The sequence below is a fragment of the Pleurodeles waltl genome, chromosome 12 (assembly GCF_031143425.1).
Source record: "Pleurodeles waltl isolate 20211129_DDA chromosome 12, aPleWal1.hap1.20221129, whole genome shotgun sequence".
Classification (NCBI taxonomy): Eukaryota; Metazoa; Chordata; class Amphibia; order Caudata; family Salamandridae; genus Pleurodeles; species Pleurodeles waltl.
The window spans coordinates 678,860,437-678,881,704 of NC_090451.1; the positions used below are offsets into that span (position 1 = coordinate 678,860,437).

At 31.6% G+C, this 21,268-nt stretch overlaps 14 non-coding genes across 14 annotated transcripts; all 14 read left to right on the top strand.

The window, feature by feature from the left end:
* The first annotated feature begins 77 nt into the window (after nt 1–77).
* Nucleotides 78–151, top strand: TRNAT-AGU (transfer RNA threonine (anticodon AGU)). The gene has a single exon. It is a non-coding gene; the product is annotated as a tRNA-Thr (tRNA).
* A 1,445-nt stretch (nt 152–1,596) lies between these two features.
* Nucleotides 1,597–1,669, top strand: TRNAT-UGU (transfer RNA threonine (anticodon UGU)). Its single transcript has one exon. It is a non-coding gene; the product is annotated as a tRNA-Thr (tRNA).
* A 430-nt stretch (nt 1,670–2,099) lies between these two features.
* Nucleotides 2,100–2,173, top strand: TRNAT-AGU (transfer RNA threonine (anticodon AGU)). Its single transcript has one exon. It is a non-coding gene; the product is annotated as a tRNA-Thr (tRNA).
* A 1,952-nt stretch (nt 2,174–4,125) lies between these two features.
* Nucleotides 4,126–4,199, top strand: TRNAT-AGU (transfer RNA threonine (anticodon AGU)). Its single transcript has one exon. It is a non-coding gene; the product is annotated as a tRNA-Thr (tRNA).
* A 1,446-nt stretch (nt 4,200–5,645) lies between these two features.
* On the top strand, nt 5,646–5,718 carry TRNAT-CGU (transfer RNA threonine (anticodon CGU)). Its single transcript has one exon. It is a non-coding gene; the product is annotated as a tRNA-Thr (tRNA).
* A 429-nt stretch (nt 5,719–6,147) lies between these two features.
* TRNAT-AGU (transfer RNA threonine (anticodon AGU)) lies at nt 6,148–6,221 on the top strand. Its single transcript has one exon. It is a non-coding gene; the product is annotated as a tRNA-Thr (tRNA).
* A 1,952-nt stretch (nt 6,222–8,173) lies between these two features.
* TRNAT-AGU (transfer RNA threonine (anticodon AGU)) lies at nt 8,174–8,247 on the top strand. Its single transcript has one exon. It is a non-coding gene; the product is annotated as a tRNA-Thr (tRNA).
* Nucleotides 8,248–9,692: 1,445 nt separating this feature from the next.
* Nucleotides 9,693–9,765, top strand: TRNAT-UGU (transfer RNA threonine (anticodon UGU)). Its single transcript has one exon. It is a non-coding gene; the product is annotated as a tRNA-Thr (tRNA).
* A 430-nt stretch (nt 9,766–10,195) lies between these two features.
* On the top strand, nt 10,196–10,269 carry TRNAT-AGU (transfer RNA threonine (anticodon AGU)). The gene has a single exon. It is a non-coding gene; the product is annotated as a tRNA-Thr (tRNA).
* A 3,467-nt stretch (nt 10,270–13,736) lies between these two features.
* On the top strand, nt 13,737–13,809 carry TRNAT-UGU (transfer RNA threonine (anticodon UGU)). Its single transcript has one exon. It is a non-coding gene; the product is annotated as a tRNA-Thr (tRNA).
* Nucleotides 13,810–14,239: 430 nt separating this feature from the next.
* On the top strand, nt 14,240–14,313 carry TRNAT-AGU (transfer RNA threonine (anticodon AGU)). The gene has a single exon. It is a non-coding gene; the product is annotated as a tRNA-Thr (tRNA).
* Nucleotides 14,314–16,261: 1,948 nt separating this feature from the next.
* TRNAT-AGU (transfer RNA threonine (anticodon AGU)) lies at nt 16,262–16,335 on the top strand. The gene has a single exon. It is a non-coding gene; the product is annotated as a tRNA-Thr (tRNA).
* Nucleotides 16,336–17,780: 1,445 nt separating this feature from the next.
* TRNAT-UGU (transfer RNA threonine (anticodon UGU)) lies at nt 17,781–17,853 on the top strand. Its single transcript has one exon. It is a non-coding gene; the product is annotated as a tRNA-Thr (tRNA).
* Nucleotides 17,854–18,283: 430 nt separating this feature from the next.
* TRNAT-AGU (transfer RNA threonine (anticodon AGU)) lies at nt 18,284–18,357 on the top strand. Its single transcript has one exon. It is a non-coding gene; the product is annotated as a tRNA-Thr (tRNA).
* Nucleotides 18,358–21,268: the final 2,911 nt, after the last annotated feature.

Sequence of the window (21,268 nt, forward strand, 5' to 3'; positions counted from 1 at the left end):
AAAAGAAAATTAAAAATACAAAACTGATTTCTATTTCACTCCATTCAGCTAACTATTTCATAGAACTTTGTCATGCAGGTGCTGTGGCTTAGCTGGTTAAAGCGCCTGTCTAGTAAACAGGAGGTCCTGAGTTCAAATCTCAGCAGCACCTTCATATTTTAATTGTTAAATTACAGATCAGTTTCCTGACATGTTCACTTACACAATTTAAAAATGAAAAATCTGAGTCATCTTACTAATAGACAGTTCATCTTAATATTAAACAAAATTCAGAGAATTTTCATGGTAACAGAAGCAATACTTTGAATGTAAAAGGAAGAGTAAATCAAATAGGAAGGTATATATGAACTAAAACCCTAGAGTTGAAGGCAATTGATGTATTCCTCTACAATTATTATGTGTAAACCACACAAAAATGTAATCCACTTTTCTAAGTACTTTTTAACTAAAATGTAGGTATTCTTCTTAAGTGGTGTGGAATGCTTTTCTGTTCAACATTTCACCACAGATAAAAAAGTCTGCACTGAAGGCAGTGAGGACAAGTCATCTCCACAAAGTCAGCTATTCATAGTTTGTAAGATAAGTAGGTGCTGTTGTTTAGTGGTCAAAGCTTCTCTCTCATAAATAGGAAGTCCTGTTTTCAAATTTCAGCAACACTTTAGAATTAGTTCAAACTTTTAAAACTCAATTTCTTCAAGTAAACATTAAATATAGTTTAAAAACAAGAGTAGTGTTCTGTTGACTTTAGAATGCTTGATCTCCAAATGAAATAAACACTTTGTGTTTTGCAGAATTTCAAACCAATATCATAAAAGAATAGGGGAAAAGAGAATGTTAAAGAAAAGGAAAGAGACAACAAACAAATTGAAAGTTCAATTTAACTAATGCATTTTACTCACAACACATAATTTTATATTCTATAGCTAGGATAAGTCACTCATTAAGGAAGTATTCTAAAATAAATTTGGTCTTCTCACCCATAGTGTTTGACAACAGAGTTGTATCAACTTAGAAAAGAAAATTGAAAAACGAGATTTCTATTGCACTCCATTCTGTTATCAGATCCAGTAAAGTTTGTGATGCAGGTTCTGTGGCCTAGGTGGTTAAAGTGTCTTTATGGAAAACAGGAGATCATAACTTCAACTCTTAGCAGCACCTTTCTCTTTTCATAGTTAAATAACAGATTATTTTCATTAGATGAACCTTTGATATAATTTAAAAATGAAAAATTTGAATCAGCTTACTATTGAACAATTCATCTTGATACTAAATAAAATTCAGAGTATTTTCAAGATGACAGAAGCTAGACTGTGAATGTAAAATGAAGGGTATATCAAAGAGGAAGATAAATAGGAAATCAAACCATGGAGTTGAAGAGGAAAAGTGATGCAATCCTCTACAATAATAATTTGTGAAACACTCAAAAATGTAATCTACTTTTATGAGTACATTTTAACAAAGACTTAGGTATTCTTCTTAAGTGATGGGGAATTATTTTATGTCTAAAGTAATAACACAGAAAAAGAAGACTCCACAGAAGGCATTGAGAACCAATAATGCAACTAAGTGAATTATTCAATCGCCTTAGGACAAAGAGGTGCTGTGGCTTAGTGGTTAAAGCGCCTGTTTTGTAAACAGGAAATCCTGAGTTCAAATCTCAGTAGTACCTCAAATTTGGTCCAAACTTATAGAATTTAATTTCTTCAAGAAAATGTTAAATACAGTTTAAAAACAAGAGTAGACTCCTATTCACTTTAGAATGCTTCATCTCATAATGAAATAAGCACTTGGTATTTTGCAGAATTTCAAAGCAATACCATGCATGAATAAGGGAAATGAGAATCACAACGACCAGGAAAGAGATGAAAATTCAATTTAGAGTTGAATTTAACTAATGCATTTCACTCACAAGACATAATTCAATATATTAGAAGAACGGTAAGCCACCTCTTATGGAAGTATTTTTAAATAAATTTGGTGTTCTCACCTACAGTGTTCCAGAACCGAGTTGTGTGAACTTAGAAAAGAAAATTAAAAAAACAAAACTGATTTCTATTTCACTCCATTCAGCTAACTATTTCAATAAACTTTGTCACACAGGTGCTGTGGCTTAGCTGGTTAAAGCACCTGTCTAGTAAACAGGAGATCCTGAGTTCAAATCTCAGCAGCACCTTCATATTTTAATTGTTAAATTACAGATCAGTTTCCTGACATGTTCTCTAACACAATTTAAAAAAGAAAAATCTGAGTCATCTTACTAATAGACAGTTCATCTTAATATTAAACAAAATTCAGAGAATTTTCATGGTAACAGAAGCAATTCTTTGAATGTAAAAGGAAGAGTAAATCAAATAGGAAGGTATATATGAACTAAAACCCTAGAGTTGAAGGCAATTGATGTATTCCTCTACAATTATTATGTGTAAACCACACAAAAATGTAATCCACTTTTCTAAGTACTTTTTAACTAAAATGTAGGTATTCTTCTAAAGTGGTGGGGAATGCTTTTCTGTTCAACATTTCACCACAGATAAACAAGACTGCACTGAAGGCAGTGAGGACAAGTCATCTCCACAAAGTCAGCTATTCATAGTTTGTAAGATAAGTAGGTGCTGTTGTTTAGTGGTCAAAGCTTCTCTCTCATAAATAGGAAGTCCTGTTTTCAAATTTCAGCAACACTTTAGAATTAGTTCAAACTTTTAAAACTCAATTTCTTCAAGTACACATTAAATATAGTTTAAAAACAAGAGTAGTGTTCTTTTGACTTTAGAATGCTTGATCTCCAAATGAAATAAACACTTTGTGTTTTGCAGAATTTCAAAGCAATACCATAAAAGAATAGGGGAAAAGAGAATGTTAAAGAAAAGGAAAGAGACGACAAACAAATTGAAAGTTCAATTTAACTAATGCATTTTACTCACAACACATAATTTTATATTCTATAGGTAGGGTAAGTCACTCATTAAGGAAGTATTCTAAAATAAATTTGGTCTTCTAACCTATAGTGTTTGACAACAGAGTTGTATCAACTTAGAAAAGAAAATTGAAAAACAAGATTTCTATTGCACTCCATTCTGTTATCAGATCCAGTAAAGTTTGACATGCAGGTTCTGTGGCCTAGCTGGTTAAAGTGTCTTTATGGAAAACAGGAGATCCTAACTTCAACTCTTAGCAGCACCTTTCTCTTTTTTTTATAGTTAAATAACAGATTATTTTCATTAGATGAACCTTTGATATAATTTCAAAATGAAAAATTATAATTAGCTTACTATTGAATAATTCATCTTAATACTAAATAAAATTCTGAGTATTTTCAAGATGACAGAAGCTAGACTGTGAATGTAAAATGAAGGGTATATCAAAGAGGAAGATAAATAGGAAATAAAACCATGGAGTTGAAGAGGAAAAGTGATGCAATCCTCTACAATAATAATTTGTGAAACACTCAAAAATGTAATCTACTTTTATGAGTACTTTTTAACAAAGACTTAGGTATTCTTCTTAAGTGATGGGGAATTCTTTTATGTCTAACGTAATAACACAGATAAAGAAGACTGCACAGAAGGCATTGAGAACCAATAATGGCAACTAAGTGAATTATTTAATTGCTGTAGGTCAAAGAGGTGCTGTGGCTTAGTGGTTAAAGTCCCTGTCTCTTAAACAGGAACTCCTGAGTTCAAATCTCAGCAGTACCTCAAATTTGCTCCAAACTTATAGAATTTAATTTCTTCAAGAAAATGTTAAATACAGTTTAAAAACAAGAGTAGACTCCTATTCACTTTAGAATGCTTCATCTCATAATGAAATAAGCACTTGGTGTTTTTCAGAATTTCAAAGCAATACCATGCATGAATAAGGGAAATGAGAATTACAACGACCAGGAAAGAGATGAAAATTCAATTTAGAGTTGAATTTAACTAATGCATTTCACTCACAAGACATAATTCAATATATTAGAAGAACGGTAAGCCACCTCTTATGGAAGTATTTTTAAATAAATTTGGTGTTCTCACCTACAGTGTTTCAGAACCGAGTTGTGTGAACTTAGAAAAGAAAATTAAAAAAACAAAACTGATTTCTATTTCACTCCATTCAGCTAACTATTTCATAGAACTTTGTCATGCAGGTGCTGTGGCTTAGCTGGTTAAAGCGCCTGTCTAGTAAATAGGAGATCCTGAGTTCAAATCTCAGCAGCACCTTCATACTTTAATTGTTAAATTACAGATCAGTTTCCTGACATGTTCTCTTACACAATTTAAAAATGAAAAATCTGAGTCATCTTACTAATAGACAGTTCATCTTAATATTAAACAAAATTCAGAGAATTTTCATGGTAACAGAAGCAATACTTTGAATGTAAAAGGAAGAGTAAATCAAATAGGAAGGTATATAGGAACTAAAACCCTAGAGTTGAAGGCAATTGATGTATTCCTCTACAATTATTATGTGTAAACCACACAAAAATGTAATCCACTTTTCTAAGTACTTTTTAACTAAAATGTAGGTATTCTTCTTAAGTGGTGGGGAATGCTTTTCTGTTCAACATTTCACCACAGATAAACAAGACTGCACTGAAGGCAGTGAGGACAAGTCATCTCCACAAAGTCAGCTATTCATAGTTTGTAAGATAAGTAGGTGCTGTTGTTTAGTGGTCAAAGCTTCTCTCTCATAAATAGGAAGTCCTGTTTTCAAATTTCAGCAACATTTTAGAATTAGTTCAAACTTTTAAAACTCAATTTCTTCAAGTAAACATTAAATATAGTTTAAAAACAAGAGTAGTGTTCTGTTGACTTTAGAATGCTTGATCACCAAATGAAATAAACACTTTGTGTTTTGCAGAATTTCAAAGCAATACCATAAATGAATAGGGGAAAAGAGAATGTTAAAGAAAAGGAAAGAGACGACAAACAAATTGAAAGTTCAATTTAACTAATGCATTTTACTCACAACACATAATTCAATATTCTATAGGTAGGGTAAGTCACTCATTAAGGAAGTATTTTAAAATAAATGAGGTCTTCTCACCTATAGTGTTTGACAACAGAGTTGTATCAACTTAGAAAAGAAAATTGAAAAACGAGATTTCTATTGCACTCCATTCTGTTATCAGATCCAGTAAAGTTTGTCATGCAGGTTCTGTGGCCTAGGTGGTTAAAGTGTCTTTATGGAAAACAGGAGATCCTAACTTCAACTCTTAGCAGCACCTTTCTCTTTTCATAGTTAAATAACAGATTATTTTCATTAGATGAACCTTTGATATAATTTCAAAATGAAAAATTAGAATTAGCTTACTATTGAACAATTCATCTTAATACTAAATACAATTCAGAGTATTTTCAAGATGACAGAAGCTAGACTGTGAATGTAAAATGAAGGGTATATCAAAGAGGAAGATAAATAGGAAATAAAACCATGGAGTTGAAGAGGAAAAGTGATGCAATCCTCTACAATAATAATTTGTGAAACACTCAAAAATGTAATCTACTTTTATGAGTACTTTTTAACAAAGACTTAGGTATTCTTCTTAAGTGATGGGGAATTCTTTTATGTCTAACGTAATAACACAGATAAAGAAGACTGCACAGAAGGCATTGAGAACCAATAATAGCAACTAAGTGAATTATTCAATTGCCGTAGGGCAAAGAGGTGCTGTGGCTTAGTGGTTAAAGCGCCTGTCTCGTAAACAAGAAATCCTGATTTCAAATCTCAGCAGTACCACAAATTTGCTCCAATCTTATAGAATTTAATTTCTTCAAGAAAATGTTAAATACAGTTTAAAAACAAGAGTAGACTCCTATTCACTTTAGAATGCTTCATCTCATAATGAAATAAGCACTTGGCATTTGCAGAATTTCAAAGCAATACAATGCATGAATAAGGGAAATGAGAATTACAACGACCAGGAAAGAGATGAAAATTCAATTTAGAGTTAAATTTAACTAATGCATTTCACTCACAAGACATAATTCAATATTCTAGAAGAACGGTAAGCCACCTCTTATGGAAGTATTTTTAAATAAATTTGGTGTTCTCACCTACAGTGTTTAAGAACAGAGTTGTGTGAACTTAGAAAAGAAAACTAAAAAAACAAAACTGATTTCTATTTCACTCCATTCAGCTAACTATTTCATAGAACTTTGTCATGCAGGTGCTGTGGCTTAGCTGGTTAAAGCGCCTGTCTAGTAAACAGGAGATCCTGAGTTCAAATCTCAGCAGCACCTTCATATTTTAATTGTTAAATTACAGATCAGTTTCCTGACATGTTCACTTACACAATTTAAAAATGAAAAATCTGAGTCATCTTACTAATAGACAGTTCATCTTAATATTAAACAAAATTCAGAGAATTTTCATGGTAACAGAAGCAATACTTTGAATGTAAAAGGAAGAGTAAATCAAATAGGAAGGTATATAGGAACTAAAACCCTAGAGTTGAAGGCAATTGATGTATTCCTCTACAATTATTATGTGTAAACCACACAAAAATGTAATCCACTTTTCTAAGTACTTTTTAACTAAAATGTAGGTATTCTTCTTAAGTGGTGGGGAATGCTTTTCTGTTCAACATTTCACCACAGATAAACAAGACTGCACTGAAGGCAGTGAGGACAAGTCATCTCCACAAAGTCAGCTATTCATAGTTTGTAAGATAAGTAGGTGCTGTTGTTTAGTGGTCAAAGCTTCTCTCTCATAAATAGGAAGTCCTGTTTTCAAATTTCAGCAACACTTTAGAATTAGTTCAAACTTTTAAAACTCAATTTCTTCAAGTACACATTAAATATAGTTTAAAAACAAGAGTAGTGTTCTTTTGACTTTAGAATGCTTGATCTCCAAATGAAATAAACACTTTGTGTTTTGCAGAATTTCAAAGCAATACCATAAAAGAATAGGGGAAAAGAGAATGTTAAAGAAAAGGAAAGAGACGACAAACAAATTGAAAGTTCAATTTAACTAATGCATTTTACTCACAACACATAATTTTATATTCTATAGGTAGGGTAAGTCACTCATTAAGGAAGTATTCTAAAATAAATTTGGTCTTCTAACCTATAGTGTTTGACAACAGAGTTGTATCAACTTAGAAAAGAAAATTGAAAAACAAGATTTCTATTGCACTCCATTCTGTTATCAGATCCAGTAAAGTTTGACATGCAGGTTCTGTGGCCTAGCTGGTTAAAGTGTCTTTATGGAAAACAGGAGATCCTAACTTCAACTCTTAGCAGCACCTTTCTCTTTTTTTTATAGTTAAATAACAGATTATTTTCATTAGATGAACCTTTGATATTATTTCAAAATGAAAAATTAGAATTAGCTTACTATTGAACAATTCATCTTAATACTAAATAAAATTCAGAGTATTTTCAAGATGACAGAAGCTAGACTGTGAATGTAAAATGAAGGGTATATCAAAGAGGAAGATAAATAGGAAATAAAACCATGGAGTTGAAGAGGAAAAGTGATGCAATCCTCTACAATAATAATTTGTGAAACACTCAAAAATGTAATCTACTTTTATGAGTACTTTTTAACAAAGACTTAGGTATTCTTCTTAAGTGATGGGGAATTCTTTTATGTCTAACGTAATAACACAGATAAAGAAGACTGCACAGAAGGCATTGAGAACCAATAATGGCAACTAAGTGAATTATTTAATTGCTGTAGGTCAAAGAGGTGCTGTGGCTTAGTGGTTAAAGTCCCTGTCTCTTAAACAGGAACTCCTGAGTTCAAATCTCAGCAGTACCTCAAATTTGCTCCAAACTTATAGAATTTAATTTCTTCAAGAAAATGTTAAATACAGTTTAAAAACAAGAGTAGACTCCTATTCACTTTAGAATGCTTCATCTCATAATGAAATAAGCACTTGGTGTTTTTCAGAATTTCAAAGCAATACCATGCATGAATAAGGGAAATGAGAATTACAACGACCAGGAAAGAGATGAAAATTCAATTTAGAGTTGAATTTAACTAATGCATTTCACTCACAAGACATAATTCAATATATTAGAAGAACGGTAAGCCACCTCTTATGGAAGTATTTTTAAATAAATTTGGTGTTCTCACCTACAGTGTTTCAGAACCGAGTTGTGTGAACTTAGAAAAGAAAATTAAAAAAACAAAACTGATTTCTATTTCACTCCATTCAGCTAACTATTTCATAGAACTTTGTCATGCAGGTGCTGTGGCTTAGCTGGTTAAAGCGCCTGTCTAGTAAATAGGAGATCCTGAGTTCAAATCTCAGCAGCACCTTCATACTTTAATTGTTAAATTACAGATCAGTTTCCTGACATGTTCTCTTACACAATTTAAAAATGAAAAATCTGAGTCATCTTACTAATAGACAGTTCATCTTAATATTAAACAAAATTCAGAGAATTTTCATGGTAACAGAAGCAATACTTTGAATGTAAAAGGAAGAGTAAATCAAATAGGAAGGTATATAGGAACTAAAACCCTAGAGTTGAAGGCAATTGATGTATTCCTCTACAATTATTATGTGTAAACCACACAAAAATGTAATCCACTTTTCTAAGTACTTTTTAACTAAAATGTAGGTATTCTTCTTAAGTGGTGGGGAATGCTTTTCTGTTCAACATTTCACCACAGATAAACAAGACTGCACTGAAGGCAGTGAGGACAAGTCACCTCCACAAAGTCAGCTATTCGTAGTTTGTAAGATAAGTAGGTGCTGTTGTTTAGTGGTCAAAGCTTCTCTCTCATAAATAGGAAGTCCTGTTTTCAAATTTCAGCAACATTTTAGAATTAGTTCAAACTTTTAAAACTCAATTTCTTCAAGTAAACATTAAATATAGTTTAAAAACAAGAGTAGTGTTCTGTTGACTTTAGAATGCTTGATCTCCAAATGAAATAAACACTTTGTGTTTTGCAGAATTTCAAACCAATATCATAAAAGAATAGGGGAAAAGAGAATGTTAAAGAAAAGGAAAGAGACAACAAACAAATTGAAAGTTCAATTTAACTAATGCATTTTACTCACAACACATAATTTTATATTCTATAGCTAGGGTAAGTCACTCATTAAGGAAGTATTCTAAAATAAATGTGGTCTTCTCACCCATAGTGTTTGACAACAGAGTTGTATCAACTTAGAAAAGAAAATTGAAAAACGAGATTTCTATTGCACTCCATTCTGTTATCAGATCCAGTAAAGTTTGTGATGCAGGTTCTGTGGCCTAGGTGGTTAAAGTGTCTTCATGGAAAACAGGAGATCATAACTTCAACTCTTAGCAGCACCTTTCTCTTTTCATAGTTAAATAACAGATTATTTTCATTAGATGAACCTTTGATATAATTTAAAAATGAAAAATTTGAATCAGCTTACTATTGAACAATTCATCTTGATACTAAATAAAATTCAGAGTATTTTCAAGATGACAGAAGCTAGACTGTGAATGTAAAATGAAGGGTATATCAAAGAGGAAGATAAATAGGAAATCAAACCATGGAGTTGAAGAGGAAAAGTGATGCAATCCTCTACAATAATAATTTGTGAAACACTCAAAAATGTAATCTACTTTTATGAGTACATTTTAACAAAGACTTAGGTATTCTTCTTAAGTGATGGGGAATTATTTTATGTCTAAAGTAATAACACAGAAAAAGAAGACTCCACAGAAGGCATTGAGAACCAATAATGCAACTAAGTGAATTATTCAATCGCCTTAGGACAAAGAGGTGCTGTGGCTTAGTGGTTAAAGTGCCTGTCTTGTAAACAGGAAATCCTGAGTTCAAATCTCAGCAATACCTCAAATTTGGTCCAAACTTATAGAATTTAATTTCTTCAAGAAAATGTTAAATACAGTTTAAAAACAAGAGTAGACTCCTATTCACTTTAGAATGCTTCATCTCATAATGAAATAAGCACTTGGTATTTTGCAGAATTTCAAAGCAATACCATGCATGAATAAGGGAAATGAGAATCACAACGACCAGGAAAGAGATGAAAATTCAATTTAGAGTTGAATTTAACTAATGCATTTCACTCACAAGACATAATTCAATATATTAGAAGAACGGTAAGCCACCTCTTATGGAAGTATTTTTAAATAAATTTGGTGTTCTCACCTACAGTGTTCCAGAACCGAGTTGTGTGAACTTAGAAAAGAAAATTAAAAAAACAAAACTGATTTCTATTTCACTCCATTCAGCTAACTATTTCAATAAACTTTGTCACACAGGTGCTGTGGCTTAGCTGGTTAAAGCGCCTGTCTAGTAAACAGGAGATCCTGAGTTCAAATCTCAGCAGCACCTTCATATTTTAATTGTTAAATTACAGATCAGTTTCCTGACATGTTCTCTAACACAATTTAAAAATGAAAAATCTGAGTCATCTTACTAATAGACAGTTCATCTTAATATTAAACAAAATTCAGAGAATTTTCATGGTAACAGAAGCAATACTTTGTAAAAGGATGAGTAAATCAAATAGGAAGGTATATATGAACTAAAACCCTAGAGTTGAAGGCAATTGATGTATTCCTCTACAATTATTATGTGTAAACCACACAAAAATGTAATCCACTTTTCTAAGTACTTTTTAACTAAAATGTAGGTATTCTTCTTAAGTGGTGGGGAATGCTTTTCTGTTCAACATTTCACCACAGATAAACAAGACTGCACTGAAGGCAGTGAGGACAAGTCATCTCCACAAAGTCAGCTATTCATAGTTTGTAAGATAAGTAGGTGCTGTTGTTTAGTGGTCAAAGCTTCTCTCTTATAAATAGGAAGTCCTGTTTTCAAATTTCAGCAACACTTTAGAATTAGTTCAAACTTTTAAAACTCAATTTCTTCAAGTACACATTAAATATAGTTTAAAAACAAGAGTAGTGTTCTTTTGACTTTAGAATGCTTGATCTCCAAATGAAATAAACACTTTGTGTTTTGCAGAATTTCAAAGCAATACCATAAAAGAATAGGGGAAAAGAGAATGTTAAAGAAAAGGAAAGAGACGACAAACAAATTGAAAGTTCAATTTAACTAATGCATTTTACTCACAACACATAATTTTATATTCTATAGGTAGGGTAAGTCACTCATTAAGGAAGTATTCTAAAATAAATTTGGTCTTCTAACCTATAGTGTTTGACAACAGAGTTGTATCAACTTAGAAAAGAAAATTGAAAAACAAGATTTCTATTGCACTCCATTCTGTTATCAGATCCAGTAAAGTTTGACATGCAGGTTCTGTGGCCTAGCTGGTTAAAGTGTCTTTATGGAAAACAGGAGATCCTAACTTCAACTCTTAGCAGCACCTTTCTCTTTTTTTTATAGTTAAATAACAGATTATTTTCATTAGATGAACCTTTGATATAATTTCAAAATGAAAAATTAGAATTAGCTTACTATTGAATAATTCATCTTAATACTAAATAAAATTCTGAGTATTTTCAAGATGACAGAAGCTAGACTGTGAATGTAAAATGAAGGGTATATCAAAGAGGAAGATAAATAGGAAATAAAACCATGGAGTTGAAGAGGAAAAGTGATGCAATCCTCTACAATAATAATTTGTGAAACACTCAAAAATGTAATCTACTTTTATGAGTACTTTTTAACAAAGACTTAGGTATTCTTCTTAAGTGATGGGGAATTCTTTTATGTCTAACGTAATAACACAGATAAAGAAGACTGCACAGAAGGCATTGAGAACCAATAATGGCAACTAAGTGAATTATTTAATTGCTGTAGGTCAAAGAGGTGCTGTGGCTTAGTGGTTAAAGTCCCTGTCTCTTAAACAGGAAATTCTGAGTTCAAATCTCAGCAGTACCTCAAATTTGCTTCAAACTTATAGAATTTAATTTCTTCAAGAAAATGTTAAATACAGTTTAAAAACAAGAATAGACTCCTATTCACTTTAGAATGCTTCATCTCATAATGAAATAAGCACTTGGTATTTTTCAGAATTTCAAAGCAATACCATGCATGAATAAGGGAAATGAGAATTACAACGACCAGGAAAGAGATGAAAATTCAATTTAGAGTTGAATTTAACTAATGCATTTCACTCACAAGACATAATTCAATATATTAGAAGAACGGTAAGCCACCTCTTATGGAAGTATTTTAAAATAAATTTGGTGTTCTCACCTACAGTGTTTCAGAACCGAGTTGTGTGAACTTAGAAAAGAAAATTAAAAAAACAAAACTGATTTCTATTTCACTCCATTCAGCTAACTATTTCATAGAACTTTGTCATGCAGGTGCTGTGGCTTAGCTGGTTAAAGCGCCTGTCGAGGAAATAGGAGATCCAGAGTTCAAATCTCAGCAGCACCTTCATACTTTAATTGTTAAATTACAGATCAGTTTCCTGACATGTTCTCTTACACAATTTAAAAATGAAAAATCTGAGTCATCTTACTAATAGACAGTTCATCTTAATATTAAACAAAATTCAGAGAATTTTCATGGTAACAGAAGCAATACTTTGAATGTAAAAGGAAGAGTAAATCAAATAGGAAGGTATATATGAACTAAAACCCTAGAGTTGAAGGCAATTGATGTATTCCTCTACAATTATTATGTGTAAACCACACAAAAATGTAATCCACTTTTCTAAGTACTTTTTAACTAAAATGTAGGTATTCTTCTTAAGTGGTGGGGAATGCTTTTCTGTTCAACATTTCACCACAGATAAACAAGACTGCACTGAAGGCAGTGAGGACAAGTCATCTCCACAAAGTCAGCTATTCATAGTTTGTAAGATAAGTAGGTGCTGTTGTTTAGTGGTCAAAGCTTCTCTCTCATAAATAGGAAGTCCTGTTTTCAAATTTCAGCAACATTTTAGAATTAGTTCAAACTTTTAAAACTCAATTTCTTCAAGTAAACATTAAATATAGTTTAAAAACAAGAGTAGTGTTCTGTTGACTTTAGAATGCTTGATCTCCAAATGAAATAAACACTTTGTGTTTTGCAGAATTTCAAACCAATATCATAAAAGAATAGGGGAAAAGAGAATGTTAAAGAAAAGGAAAGAGACAACAAACAAATTGAAAGTTCAATTTAACTAATGCATTTTACTCACAACACATAATTTTATATTCTATAGCTAGGGTAAGTCACTCATTAAGGAAGTATTCTAAAATAAATGTGGTCTTCTCACCCATAGTGTTTGACAACAGAGTTGTATCAACTTAGAAAAGAAAATTGAAAAACGAGATTTCTATTGCACTCCATTCTGTTATCAGATCCAGTAAAGTTTGTGATGCAGGTTCTGTGGCCTAGGTGGTTAAAGTGTCTTCATGGAAAACAGGAGATCATAACTTCAACTCTTAGCAGCACCTTTCTCTTTTCATAGTTAAATAACAGATTATTTTCATTAGATGAACCTTTGATATAATTTAAAAATGAAAAATTTGAATCAGCTTACTATTGAACAATTCATCTTGATACTAAATAAAATTCAGAGTATTTTCAAGATGACAGAAGCTAGACTGTGAATGTAAAATGAAGGGTATATCAAAGAGGAAGATAAATAGGAAATCAAACCATGGAGTTGAAGAGGAAAAGTGATGCAATCCTCTACAATAATAATTTGTGAAACACTCAAAAATGTAATCTACTTTTATGAGTACATTTTAACAAAGACTTAGGTATTCTTCTTAAGTGATGGGGAATTATTTTATGTCTAAAGTAATAACACAGAAAAAGAAGACTCCACAGAAGGCATTGAGAACCAATAATGCAACTAAGTGAATTATTCAATCGCCTTAGGACAAAGAGGTGCTGTGGCTTAGTGGTTAAAGCGCCTGTCTTGTAAACAGGAAATCCTGAGTTCAAATCTCAGCAATACCTCAAATTTGGTCCAAACTTATAGAATTTAATTTCTTCAAGAAAATGTTAAATACAGTTTAAAAACAAGAGTAGACTCCTATTCACTTTAGAATGCTTCATCTCATAATGAAATAAGCACTTGGTATTTTGCAGAATTTCAAAGCAATACCATGCATGAATAAGGGAAATGAGAATCACAACGACCAGGAAAGAGATGAAAATTCAATTTAGAGTTGAATTTAACTAATGCATTTCACTCACAAGACATAATTCAATATATTAGAAGAACGGTAAGCCACCTCTTATGGAAGTATTTTTAAATAAATTTGGTGTTCTCACCTACAGTGTTCCAGAACCGAGTTGTGTGAACTTAGAAAAGAAAATTAAAAAAACAAAACTGATTTCTATTTCACTCCATTCAGCTAACTATTTCAATAAACTTTGTCACACAGGTGCTGTGGCTTAGCTGGTTAAAGCGCCTGTCTAGTAAACAGGAGATCCTGAGTTCAAATCTCAGCAGCACCTTCATATTTTAATTGTTAAATTACAGATCAGTTTCCTGACATGTTCTCTAACACAATTTAAAAATGAAAAATCTGAGTCATCTTACTAATAGACAGTTCATCTTAATATTAAACAAAATTCAGAGAATTTTCATGGTAACAGAAGCAATACTTTGTAAAAGGAAGAGTAAATCAAATAGGAAGGTATATATGAACTAAAACCCTAGAGTTGAAGGCAATTGATGTATTCCTCTACAATTATTATGTGTAAACCACACAAAAATGTAATCCACTTTTCTAAGTACTTTTTAACTAAAATGTAGGTATTCTTCTTAAGTGGTGGGGAATGCTTTTCTGTTCAACATTTCACCACAGATAAACAAGACTGCACTGAAGGCAGTGAGGACAAGTCATCTCCACAAAGTCAGCTATTCATAGTTTGTAAGATAAGTAGGTGCTGTTGTTTAGTGGTCAAAGCTTCTCTCTCATAAATAGGAAGTCCTGTTTTCAAATTTCAACAACACTTTAGAATTAGTTCAAACTTTTAAAACTCAATTTCTTCAAGTACACATTAAATATAGTTTAAAAACAAGAGTAGTGTTCTTTTGACTTTAGAATGCTTGATCTCCAAATGAAATAAACACTTTGTGTTTTGCAGAATTTCAAAGCAATACCATAAAAGAATAGGGGAAAAGAGAATGTTAAAGAAAAGGAAAGAGACGACAAACAAATTGAAAGTTCAATTTAACTAATGCATTTTACTCACAACACATAATTTTATATTCTATAGGTAGGGTAAGTCACTCATTAAGGAAGTATTCTAAAATAAATTTGGTCTTCTAACCTATAGTGTTTGACAACAGAGTTGTATCAACTTAGAAAAGAAAATTGAAAAACAAGATTTCTATTGCACTCCATTCTGTTATCAGATCCAGTAAAGTTTGACATGCAGGTTCTGTGGCCTAGCTGGTTAAAGTGTCTTTATGGAAAACAGGAGATCCTAACTTCAACTCTTAGCAGCACCTTTCTCTTTTTTTTATAGTTAAATAACAGATTATTTTCATTAGATGAACCTTTGATATAATTTCAAAATGAAAAATTAGAATTAGCTTACTATTGAATAATTCATCTTAATACTAAATAAAATTCTGAGTATTTTCAAGATGACAGAAGCTAGACTGTGAATGTAAAATGAAGGGTATATCAAAGAGGAAGATAAATAGGAAATAAAACCATGGAGTTGAAGAGGAAAAGTGATGCAATCCTCTACAATAATAATTTGTGAAACACTCAAAAATGTAATCTACTTTTATGAGTACTTTTTAACAAAGACTTAGGTATTCTTCTTAAGTGATGGGGAATTCTTTTATGTCTAACGTAATAACACAGATAAAGAAGACTGCACAGAAGGCATTGAGAACCAATAATGGCAACTAAGTGAATTATTTAATTGCTGTAGGTCAAAGAGGTGCTGTGGCTTAGTGGTTAAAGTCCCTGTCTCTTAAACAGGAAATCCTGAGTTCAAATCTCAGCAGTACCTCAAATTTGCTCCAAACTTATAGAATTTAATTTCTTCAAGAAAATGTTAAATACAGTTTAAAAACAAGAGTAGACTCCTATTCACTTTAGAATGCTTCATCTCATAATGAAATAAGCACTTGGTATTTTTCAGAATTTCAAAGCAATACCATGCATGAATAAGGGAAATGAGAATTACAACGACCAGGAAAGAGATGAAAATTCAATTTAGAGTTGAATTTAACTAATGCATTTCACTCACAAGACATAATTCAATATATTAGAAGAACGGTAAGCCACCTCTTATGGAAGTATTTTTAAATAAATTTGGTGTTCTCACCTACAGTGTTTCAGAACCGAGTTGTGTGAACTTAGAAAAGAAAATTAAAAAAACAAAACTGATTTCTATTTCACTCCATTCAGCTAACTATTTCATAGAACTTTGTCATGCAGGTGCTGTGGCTTAGCTGGTTAAAGCGCCTGTCTAGTAAATAGGAGATCCTGAGTTCAAATCTCAGCAGCACCTTCATACTTTAATTGTTAAATTACAGATCAGTTTCCTGACATGTTCTCTTACACAATTTAAAAATGAAAAATCTGAGTCATCTTACTAATAGACAGTTCATCTTAATATTAAACAAAATTCAGAGAATTTTCATGGTAACAGAAGTAATACTTTGAATGTAAAAGGAAGAGTAAATCAAATAGGAAGGTATATATGAACTAAAACCCTAGAGTTGAAGGCAATTGATGTATTCCTCTACAATTATTATGTGTAAACCACACAAAAATGTAATCCACTTTTCTAAGTACTTTTTAACTAAAATGTAGGTATTCTTCTTAAGTGGTGGGGAATGCTTTTCTGTTCAACATTTCACCACAGATAAACAAGACTGCACTGAAGGCAGTGAGGACAAGTCATCTCCACAAAGTCAGCTATTCATAGTTTGTAAGATAAGTAGGTGCTGTTGTTTAGTGGTCAAAGCTTCTCTCTCATAAATAGGAAGTCCTGTTTTCAAATTTCAGCAACACTTTAGAATTAGTTCAAACTTTTAAAACTCAATTTCTTCAAGTAAACATTAAATATAGTTTAAAAACAAGAGTAGTGTTCTGTTGACTTTAGAATGCTTGATCTCCAAATGAAATAAACACTTTGTGTTTTGCAGAATTTCAAACCAATATCATAAAAGAATAGGGGAAAAGAGAATGTTAAAGAAAAGGAAAGAGACAACAAACAAATTGAAAGTTCAATTTAACTAATGCATTTTACTCACAACACATAATTTTATATTCTATAGCTAGGGTAAGTCACTCATTAAGGAAGTATTCTAAAATAAATGTGGTCTTCTCACCCATAGTGTTTGACAACAGAGTTGCATCAACTTAGAAAAGAAAATTGAAAAACGAGATTTCTATTGCACTCCATTCTGTTATCAGATCCAGTAAAGTTTGTGATGCAGGTTCTATGGCCTAGGTGGTTAAAGTGTCTTTATGGAAAACAGGAGATCATAACTTCAACTCTTAGCAGCACCTTTCTCTTTTCATAGTTAAATAACAGATTATTTTCATTAGATGAACCTTTGATATAATTTAAAAATGAAAAATTTGAATCAGCTTACTATTGAACAATTCATCTTGATACTAAATAAAATTCAGAGTATTTTCAAGATGACAGAAGCTAGACTGTGAATGTAAAATGAAGGGTATATCAAAGAGGAAGATAAATAGGAAATCAAACCATGGAGTTGAAGAGGAAAAGTGATGCAATCCTCTACAATAATAATTTGTGAAACACTCAAAAATGTAATCTACTTTTATGAGTACATTTTAACAAAGACTTAGGTATTCTTCTTAAGTGATGGGGAATTATTTTATGTCTAAAGTAATAACACAGAAAAAGAAGACTCCACAGAAGGCATTGAGAACCAATAATGCAACTAAGTGAATTATTCAATCGCCTTAGGACAAAGAGGTGCTGTGGCTTAGTGGTTAAAGCGCCTGTCTTGTAAACAGGAAATCCTGAGTTCAAATCTCAGCAGTACCTCAAATTTGGTCCAAACTTATAGAATTTAATTTCTTCAAGAAAATGTTAAATACAGTTTAAAAACAAGAGTAGACTCCTATTCACTTTAGAATGCTTCATCTCATAATGAAATAAGCACTTGGTATTTTGCAGAATTTCAAAGCAATACCATGCATGAATAAGGGAAATGAGAATCACAACGACCAGGAAAGAGATGAAAATTCAATTTAGAGTTGAATTTAACTAATGCATTTCACTCACAAGACATAATTCAATATATTAGAAGAACGGTAAGCCACCTCTTATGGAAGTATTTTTAAATAAATTTGGTGTTCTCACCTACAGTGTTCCAGAACCGAGTTGTGTGAACTTAGAAAAGAAAATTAAAAAAACAAAACTGATTTCTATTTCACTCCATTCAGCTAACTATTTCAATAAACTTTGTCACACAGGTGCTGTGGCTTAGCTGGTTAAAGCGCCTGTCTAGTAAACAGGAGATCCTGAGTTCAAATCTCAGCAGCACCTTCATATTTTAATTGTTAAATTACAGATCAGTTTCCTGACATGTTCTCTAACACAATTTAAAAATGAAAAATCTGAGTCATCTTACTAATAGACAGTTCATCTTAATATTAAACAAAATTCAGAGAATTTTCATGGTAACAGAAGCAATACTTTGTAAAAGGAAGAGTAAATCAAATAGGAAGGTATATATGAACTAAAACCCTAGAGTTGAAGGCAATTGATGTATTCCTCTACAATTATTATGTGTAAACCACACAAAAATGTAATCCACTTTTCTAAGTACTTTTTAACTAAAATGTAGGTATTCTTCTTAAGTGGTGGGGAATGCTTTTCTGTTCAACATTTCACCACAGATAAACAAGACTGCACTGAAGGCAGTGAGGACAAGTCATCTCCACAAAGTCAGCTATTCATAGTTTGTAAGATAAGTAGGTGCTGTTGTTTAGTGGTCAAAGCTTCTCTCTCATAAATAGGAAGTCCTGTTTTCAAATTTCAGCAACACTTTAGAATTAGTTCAAACTTTTAAAACTCAATTTCTTCAAGTACACATTAAATATAGTTTAAAAACAAGAGTAGTGTTCTTTTGACTTTAGAATGCTTGATCTCCAAATGAAATAAACACTTTGTGTTTTGCAGAATTTCAAAGCAATACCATAAAAGAATAGGGGAAAAGAGAATGTTAAAGAAAAGGAAAGAGACGACAAACAAATTGAAAGTTCAATTTAACTAATGCATTTTACTCACAACACATAATTTTATATTCTATAGGTAGGGTAAGTCACTCATTAAGGAAGTATTCTAAAATAAATTTGGTCTTCTAACCTATAGTGTTTGACAACAGAGTTGTATCAACTTAGAAAAGAAAATTGAAAAACAAGATTTCTATTGCACTCCATTCTGTTATCAGATCCAGTAAAGTTTGACATGCAGGTTCTGTGGCCTAGCTGGTTAAAGTGTCTTTATGGAAAACAGGAGATCCTAACTTCAACTCTTAGCAGCACCTTTCTCTTTTTTTTATAGTTAAATAACAGATTATTTTCATTAGATGAACCTTTGATATAATTTCAAAATGAAAAATTAGAATTAGCTTACTATTGAATAATTCATCTTAATACTAAATAAAATTCTGAGTATTTTCAAGATGACAGAAGCTAGACTGTGAATGTAAAATGAAGGGTATATCAAAGAGGAAGATAAATAGGAAATAAAACCATGGAGTTGAAGAGGAAAAGTGATGCAATCCTCTACAATAATAATTTGTGAAACACTCAAAAATGTAATCTACTTTTATGAGTACTTTTTAACAAAGACTTAGGTATTCTTCTTAAGTGATGGGGAATTCTTTTATGTCTAACGTAATAACACAGATAAAGAAGACTGCACAGAAGGCATTGAGAACCAATAATGGCAACTAAGTGAATTATTTAATGGCTGTAGGTCAAAGAGGTGCTGTGGCTTAGTGGTTAAAGTCCCTGTCTCTTAAACAGGAAATTCTGAGTTCAAATCTCAGCAGTACCTCAAATTTGCTTCAAACTTATAGAATTTAATTTCTTCAAGAAAATGTTAAATACAGTTTAAAAACAAGAATAGACTCCTATTCACTTTAGAATGCTTCATCTCATAATGAAATAAGCACTTGGTATTTTTCAGAATTTCAAAGCAATACCATGCATGAATAAGGGAAATGAGAATTACAACGACCAGGAAAGAGATGAAAATTCAATTTAGAGTTGAATTTAACTAATGCATTTCACTCACAAGACATAATTCAATATATTAGAAGAACGGTAAGCCACCTCTTATGGAAGTATTTTAAAATAAATTTGGTGTTCTCACCTACAGTGTTTCAGAACCGAGTTGTGTGAACTTAGAAAAGAAAATTAAAAAAACAAAACTGATTTCTATTTCACTCCATTCAGCTAACTATTTCATAGAACTTTGTCATGCAGGTGCTGTGGCTTAGCTGGTTAAAGCGCCTGTCGAGGAAATAGGAGATCCAGAGTTCAAATCTCAGCAGCACCTTCATACTTTAATTGTTAAATTACAGATCAGTTTCCTGACATGTTCTCTTACACAATTTAAAAATGAAAAATCTGAGTCATCTTACTAATAGACAGTTCATCTTAATATTAAACAAAATTCAGAGAATTTTCATGGTAACAGAAGCAATACTTTGAATGTAAAAGGAAGAGTAAATCAAATAGGAAGGTATATATGAACTAAAACCCTAGAGTTGAAGGCAATTGATGTATTCCTCTACAATTATTATGTGTAAACCACACAAAAATGTAATCCACTTTTCTAAGTACTTTTTAACTAAAAAGTAGGTATTCTTCTTAAGTGGTGGGGAATGCTTTTCTGTTCAACATTTCACCACAGATAAACAAGACTGCACTGAAGGCAGTGAGGACAAGTCATCTCCACAAAGTCAGCTATTCATAGTTTGTAAGATAAGTAGGTGCTGTTGTTTAGTGGTCAAAGCTTCTCTCTCATAAATAGGAAGTCCTGTTTTCAAATTTCAACAACACTTTAGAATTAGTTCAAACTTTTAAAACTCAATTTCTTCAAGTACACATTAAATATAGTTTAAAAACAAGAGTAGTGTTCTTTTGACTTTAGAATGCTTGATCTCCAAATGAAATAAACACTTTGTGTTTTGCAGAATTTCAAAGCAATACCATAAAAGAATAGGGGAAAAGAGAATGTTAATGAAAAGGAAAGAGACGACAAACAAATTGAAAGTTCAATTTAACTAATGCATTTTACTCACAACACATAATTTTATATTCTATAGGTAGGGTAAGTCACTCATTAAGGAAGTATTCTAAAATAAATTTGGTCTTCTAACCTATAGTGTTTGACAACAGAGTTGTATCAACTTAGAAAAGAAAATTGAAAAACAAGATTTCTA